Source organism: Vigna umbellata, chromosome 6 (genome assembly GCF_029865625.1).
Source record: "Vigna umbellata cultivar VRB3 chromosome 6, Vumbellata_1.0, whole genome shotgun sequence".
In the NCBI taxonomy this organism is placed as follows: Eukaryota; Viridiplantae; Streptophyta; class Magnoliopsida; order Fabales; family Fabaceae; genus Vigna; species Vigna umbellata.
The window spans coordinates 8,274,851-8,283,705 of NC_142170.1; positions in this window are offsets into that span (position 1 = coordinate 8,274,851).

The window sequence follows — 8,855 nt, forward strand, 5'->3', positions numbered from 1 at the left end:
CTTGAGAAGAGTGACGATGCAACCTTCTAGTTCTCAGTTTGGGGTTGTTTTTTTTGAATTATCTTTCGAGAGATATTTTGTCTTCTCCTTTAAAATTGTACATCTTGCTTATGCAGACTATTATGGTTTAGTTTTGGATATATGTAATAACAATTTTCTAGTTCTGAATTATATATTTCTTAAATATTAAACTATATATTAGTAGATTTAATCTATTTTAATATTACAGACATAAAAAAAATCTAATATATTTATTTTTCTATTTAATTCTTCCAAAACTATTTTTATTCGAAATTAAAAATATATAATTTTATTAGTATTAAGTAGATGTAAAACAAAAAGTTGAACGTCTATATAGTACTAATTGAAATACTACATTATCATATACTTAAACTGATCAAATATTAGTTAATATACTAAAAATATAAAATATAAAAAAATGCTAAAGTTGAAAATTGTCAAACCATTCATATGATGAAAAACAAAATTGTGACAAATAAATAATTATCACGTCTATTTAATTATCATATCAAACAATATTAGTGAACAGTTAACAATAATGGAACTGGTTAAAACTTAAATAGAAATAAGTGAACTGAATAAAACCATGGTTTGTTATTAGAAACAAAAATTTTTAAAAATATTATGTAAGAAGATATCAATGAGATATGAGTTTAATCATATAAAATATTGACACCGTCCACCAAAAACCTTAAGACAATATGTTAATGGGTCTTTTACCTTTTTATGGTATTTTACTTTCTCATTTCTATCCAATGTGAGATTTGAACTCACACTTGAATTCCCAACAATCTCCTCCTCAAGGGTGAGGCTCATCCACATTGGTACACTCCCCCTCTAGTGGAAACATTACTTGTTTTAGTCGATCACCAAAACAAACCATAAGCTTTTATATGACTGTTGGATCTATCGACGAAGCTGAAAATTGTCAAACCATACATAAGGCCAAAAATATAATATATATAAGTGAGATGCAAACCTCACCTTACAAACCGGTTTTGTGGGGTTGAGTTAGGCTAAAACACACTTTCTAATAATATAATATATATTTGTTGTTTGCTGGGCATATTATTCCACCCGCTATCGAGCCGTTATCGGACCACCCAATTTCTACTATCACGCACGAGATGTCTATACCTCGGCGTGAAGGGGATGTGTTGGAAGTCCCACATCGACTAGAGATAAGGCCAAAAATATAATGTATAAGTGAGGTGCAAAACTCACCTCACAAGCCGGTTTTGTGGGGTTGAGTTAGGCTTAAAACCTACTTTCTAATATGGTATCAGAGTCATGGTTAGAGTCTATCCTAACGAGTTCTAAGTGGGCATTTATATTTCCACACGTTGACGGGCCGCTATCGGACCACCCAATTTCTACTATCACGTACGAGATGTCTATACCTCGGCGTGAAGGGGGTGTGTTGGAAGTCCCACATCAACTAGAGATAAGGCCAAAAATATAATATATAAGTGAGGTGCAAACCTCACCTTACAAGCCAGTTTTGTGGGGTTGAGTTAAACTTAAAACCCACTTTTTAATACGATCTTAGTGAACAGTTAACAACAATAAAAAATATATTTTACTCTTTCAAATTTGTAGGTTATTACCTTGGAAATTTGATATCTTCAAAATTTAGAAGGTCCACTTATGCAAAATTAACTTTTTTTTAATGAAGGGATGAGAAATTAAATTTTAGAAAAAGATTTTTTTTATGAGGAGATACAAAAAGCAATGAGATATGAGTCTAATTATATAAGATATTGTCACTATTGTCTACCCAAAACCTTAAGGTAGTAGGTTAATGGGTCTTTCACCTTTGTATGGTATTCTACTTTCTCATTTTTATTCAATGTGAGATTTGGACTCACACTTGGATTCCCAACAATCTCGTTCTCAAGGGTGAGTCTCATCCACATTGATACACTCCCCTCCAACGGAAACATTACTTGTTTGAATCGATCACTAAGACAAACCATAAGCTTTTATACCACTGTTGGATCTATCAATAAGGAAGTTTACTCAGGAAATACAAATACTAATAAGATGAGTCCAACCATATAAGGGATTGATATCACTCTTTACCATAAATCTTAACACAATCTTTCAAATCTTTCACTTTTATATAATATTTTACTTTCTTATTTTTATCTTATGTAAGTTGCATGCACATGCACACAGTTGTATTCCCAACCTAAAATACCATACGAGGATTTTGTGAATATATATATTGATATGATAATTATGTAACTGTAAATCATTTATCGACTTATTGAAAAAGAAAAAAGTAAAAGGTTGCTTGTTGTCTGTTTGGCAAAACAGTTTGATGAAGTTGGACACGGAACTGGAAAATAAATAAAACAAAAGGTCATAACATTAGCAGTGATGTAAGGTGTACCTAAAACAAAATGCTACATTATGTCTCTGCCGACTAACAAATGCTAACTGCCAGAGACTCTAAACACCAATCATTATCACAGAATTGATGCCGATAAAAATATTTTGTAATATACTTTTATTTTATATTGATTGTTTCGGACCTTCTAAAGTTATAAAATTAATGTAAATGTAAATGCACGATATAAAAAGTTGAGAGTTAGTATATTAGATGTAATTATATACCTTTTTATCCAACTCTATAGTTTTACATTTGTCTAAGAGTAAAAGTTTGACGGTTTAAGTATTTTTTTATCTTTTAAAATACTCTTTTTAAAAAGAAAATCGTAATCAGTTTTAATTTCTAAAAGAAATCATATCTCAATGATTAATCTTAACTATTCAACATATTTAAAATTAAAATATTAACACTTAAGATCATCAGGTCCTTAAATCTTCATTAGAAATAATTAGTCATCTTCATTAAACCTCTACAACGAACAAAGGTTTGTTTTAAAACTCATCTTAATCTATAACGATGATACTTTCATGATCGTGTGACAAACTGATTTGTTAACCTTTTTTATTGAATAATTTAATTTATATTTTATGTAATATCTCAATTCAATATTTTAATATTAAAAAACAATTGTTATTTTGTTATTTGAAAAAAAAAAATTGGTTACCAATGCAATTTTTTTCTTTATTTAAATAAATAGAAAGAAAGTTAGTTATCGATTCTTAGTGCATTTGTTCAGAATCGATTATAGTGTTTGTCATTTGTTTTGAAAAATTGATTCTGATGCAAAGTGTAATCGCATTCAGCACCCGAGGCGAACATTCGGCCGGCGAAGGCGCCAGAAACCGACTCACGCCGCCATTTGCGTCACTCAAAATGACGTCGTGCATAATCCGGTGAAGAATTCCGGCGGCATTGTCATGGTAATTTCGCTGGCAAGATCGTTGTCACTGACGAAGTTCAACAAGAGGAGCGAGGAGTAGTAGTGGGACTTCAACGGATACGGCTCCAGTTAGGGCCTGACCCGGCTCGGGCCCAAAAATTTCGACTCTGAAGAAACCGCTGTGCTGTCATGATACCGCAAATTCTGACGAGGAGCAAAACTTGGAAAAAAAGGTTGATGAACAGCACTCACATGTTCCTCACCTCAAGAGAATTTGACGTTCAAAAGATTTTTTTTAAATGTTAATAACTATATTAATAATAAAAATAACAATAATTATAATATTCATCAGTAAAGCATTTGTGTTACCTATCTCTTATTATTTTTTATAATAACCAAAAATAATAAAATTATTACTATTATAATTTCAGAATAAATATAAATAATTTTTATTTATTTTGTAAGTAATTTTGTTTTGTTATAAAAGTTAATTTTAGTTTTAGAAAATAATTAAATTTACAAAAAAAAGTCAAACCAAAGCAAATGGTTAAATTTTTAAAAAGTCACTAAAGATGAAATTGAAAATAAAATATGTAGAAATTTCTTTATATTATAGTTTAGATGTTATTAAATTTATTAAAAAAATATGTTATTAAAAAATCATTTTTAAAAATAGATACAAAATTTTAAAAAATAAAATAAGTTATATTAATAAGAATAAGATGTGTAGTGAAATGTGTACACCAAAAATATATGGATTACACTTAAAAAAACAATCATGTTACATAAAAGTAAAGACAATAATAATAACTAGAATAATTTCATTTTTCTATATTTCTTATTATTCTTTTTCAATTAGAATAATCTCATTTTTGTTTTTTTTCCTCAAATCTATTAAATTTCATTGCCTCAAATCTATCATGTAATCCTCCTCAATTCTATCATTTTTCATTCCTTTAAATTCATTATCCAATCTAAATAAATAAAATAGTACTAATGAAATTATAAGAGCTTAGTAAAAGGTTAATGAAAAACTTGTTTTTAATTATTTATTTTAATTATACTTTTTTATTGGTTTATATTAATGTTATTTAACTTTTTAAATACGTATAGCAAGTTGGAGTACAAGAAAAGAAATATGTAAATGAATCGTCACTAACGTCGACAAATCTAGACAAATCTAGAACTAATGTAATAATAGTGACTATTATCTTGCGAACTATATTGGTTATTGTAATTAAATTGTTATTACTTTTATCAAGTTTAAATATATTTAATACATGATTCTAACATTAATTTTTTTCAATATTTAAGGTATGTACATAATAGATGCACTGAGAAGAATAATTGCTTATACGAATTTATTGACCCGTTATTGTTCAAAGCATTGACAATAATATTGAAGAGTTGAAAAATTAGAGCCATTTGAAAAGGGGAAGTGCACTTCACACTTTATTTGTTGCAATAAATATGTCATTTATAAATTAAATTATATTTATGAAAAACTTAAAAACTTAATTGTATATAATATTATTTGAATTTGCGGGATCAGAGTTTTTAATAATTGTTCTTTCATGAGTTTCTTGTGTTACATAAAAAAATTTAACACTTTGACAATTACAAGCGTAACTATTTTATTAATTTATTTGTTGTCATGTAATTTAATTATATTAAGTTTCCTACTTAGCACAATTTAAATATACATTAATACTAGTCACAATTTTACTAATTTATTGTGTTATATATCGGTTCTACTTTGAACTAGTATAGAAAGTGTTTTATTTTCATCTGATATAAAATACATTATTTTTTATACTAATTTGTGTTTTAACTAGTATAAAAAATAATTATTTTTATATAATTTTCTCTTTCTGTGTATCTCTTATATTTGTTTTGAAGTCAGTACAAAAATTTGAAATTTTTTCATGTAAATTGAAACTTTCTATAAAAGTTGTTTTAACCAATGTAAAAAAAGAAAATTCTCCACTAGAAAAGGACTTTCAAGTCTTATGATTAGTATTAGTGTGAATAGATAAGTGTTCAAAATAAAACATCAACACTTATCAGATATAATGTAATGTGTATCAATTGTTATAGTAATTTATGTGATATATTGATATAATATTTTTTAAGGTAGAGATAGGTTATTCCATGTTAAATTATAGCTTCAACATAAAAAAGTTATAGTTTTTTTTTTAGGTTTAATTGCTTGCATTGTCCCTAGTTTGGCTGCAACGTGTCAAAGTAGTCCATCCTTTTAAAAAAATTTCAATTACGTACAAACTTGGTTTAAAAATGTCAATTTCGTCCAAACGTATGTAAAATTTGCTTCAATCAAGTCCCTTCTGTTAAATTCACCAAAACGGACGTTAATTTTTTAGTTCTCTCTTCTCTGCTCCTCTGCTTCTCTGCTCTGCTCCTCTGGACATTCTCTGCTTCTGCACAGAGTAATAATTAGGAAACCATAATGTAGTTTTCTCAAAATAATCAAGAAATATTACGCCAAATAAATCGAAAAAAAGAAACATATGTCGCAACATTTTAAATGGTGTCAATATAATTTATTTTATAATTAAACTGAAAATAGTTTTTATATTACACAAATATTTTTAATCAATTAAACTTTTTAAAAAATAAATAAACTTTTATATATATATATATATATATATATATATATCAAATTTTAATTGAGAAAAAAATCTCTAATCATAAAAAAAAGACATACTTTCAGCATATAGTTATTTTAATAATTTTTATTTTTAATATTAATTTAAATTTTCATAATCAAAGGATCGAATTAATCTTGCCGAGCTGATACTGTGTATCGAGTTATTTTAATTCGGTGCATCTTCTTATTTTCGTTTTTTTTTTCATTTTTATGATATATATTCTCTTTGTATTTATTTTATTTTGTACTCAACCACTTCAAAATTAAAAAATAATAGTGGAAAAAGTGCACTGAACACCTTAATAATTCTTAATTTTAATTATAAAAAATAATATAGAATTATTGAAAATTAAGATTTTGAGTCATAAAATTTGAAAATAATAAAGAAAATTCATGTTAAAAGTTTATAATAATAGAAAAATTAAAATGATTCGAAAATAATTAAAGATTTTGAGTCACAACGTACCACTTTTAAAGAAAAAATTCTTTCACTATGTTTAAATCTCACAATTAATGAACCTATACTTTAAGTTTGTTGGATAGCTTTTACTAAACATATTTTTTATTTATTTCAAACAACTACCTTCTAACAAAATTTAGAAAAGGGACAGAATTCCTTAAGAGGTGGATTTGGGATTCCTAAAATGTAGTTATGAATCTATTTTGATATTGGTAATAAATATTAAAAATCTCGTAACTCTTTAAGTAGCTTCCAACCCAAAACAAGGTTATGAGATCAGATCCTGAATCAAAATTTAGGAGCTAAACCTTAAAATAAATGAAACATGTAGAAAATGAGTTAAGAATGGAAACAAAGTCCACAATCATTACTCTGTGCAGAAGCAGAGAATGTCCAGAGGAGCAGAGCAGAGAAGCAGAGAAGCAGAGGAGCAGAGCAGAGAGAACTAAAAAATTAACGTCCGTTTTGGTGAATTTAACGGAAGGGACTTGATTGAAGCAAATTTTACATACGTTTGGACGAAATTGACACTTTTAAACCAAGTTTGTACGTAATTGAAATTTTTTTAAAAGGATGGACTACTTTGACACGTTGCAGCCAAACTAGGGACAATGCAAGCAATTAAACTTTTTTTTTACTTATAACGTATATATATATAATCTGGATTAAATGTTTTAAAAGATATTTTTAAATTTAAAAAATACTTTTTTAAAACGTTTAGTTCAAAAATATTTTTATATTTAAATTGGGTATTTTGAAAAAGATTTTTGAAAATTTTTTTTTTGAAATACTTAATATATTCATTTATAATTTCAAAATGAATTTTTCAAAAAATATTTTTAGATATAGAAATATTTTCCAGAATACTCAGTCCAGAAAATATTTGAAAAACGTGTAAGGGTTTCAATATAGTTCTAATGAGGGGTACTTTTTACAAGTTTGAAGGGGTTGCAGAAATGAAAAAGGGGGTACAGAAGAAAAGCTCTTGCTTTTGCTGGAATAAAGGGATACGGGTTGGCTTTCTTTTTTGTCATATATATTAGTAATTCGTAGGCCAAGCCCAATAACAAAGAGTGTTTGATCCTACACTTTCAAGATCTTATCCTGTACTTTCAAAAATTTCATTTTTAACCTTCAGACATCTCATCGTTATCTTACACCTTTAATTTTATAAAAAAAATTTATTTTTAATTTTAATAAACATATTTTTATTTTCTTTTCTTTTTCTTGTTAAAAAACTCTATACCACCTTAATAATAATTAAATTTAAAACAATAATTATTAAAATATAATTTATATTATAATAATAGTAATATTAAAAATATAAAAATAAAATAATTAAAATAAAAATAATAACAAAAAAATAAAATTATATTAAATAAAATATTTAATATATTTAAATATATTAAATTATATTAAAATATTAAATTAAATTAAATAATTATTAAAATTTAAAAAATAAACAAAATTTTAAAACAATTATTTATGAAATAACAAATAAAATTATATTAAATAAAATATTTAAATATATTAAATTATATTAAAATATTAAATTAAATTAAATAATTATTAAAATTTATATATAAAATAAAATTTTAAAAACTATTCTTTATCGGATATGGATATCCGATTTTTCAAAATTTTGTTTTTTTAAAATTTTAATAATTATGAATTTTAATTTAATATTTTAATATAATTTAATATATTTAAATATATTAAATATAATTTTAAGTATTATTTTTATTTTCATTTTTATTCTTATTTTAGTTATTATTTTTCAATTTTCTTAATAAAACTATTTTAAAAATATAAATTACATTTTATTAATTATTAAAATATAAAAATATAATAAGTAATATTATAATTTTTATTTAAGTTTAATATTTATTAAATTTTAAATAAAAAGCAAAAAGTATTAACATATTTTATAGATTTTAATATATAAATAAGTTTTTTAAAATTTTTATTTTTATTTAAAATTTAATAATTATTTAATTTATTTTAATATTTTATTATAATTTAATATATTTAAATATATTAAATCAAATTTATTATTATTATTATTATTATTTTATTTTTATGTTTTTAATATAACTATTATTATAATATAAATTATATTTTAATAATTATTAAAATACAAAATTATTTTAAATAATATTTAAATTTTAAATTAAATTAAATTAAATTATTATTAAGATAGTGAAGATTGTTTTTAATAAAAAAGAAAAGAAAATGGAAAATATTTATTAAAGTTAAAAATAAAGTTTTGAAAAAGTTGGAGGTGCATGATAGATATCAAAAGGTTAAAAGTTAAATTTTTGGAGGTGCAGGATGAGATGTTGGAGGTATAGGATGAAACACTCGTAACAAAGTATATTGAGTAACAACATCATTCCCTAATGAATTGGATTAGAAAGAAGGAAAAGAAAAA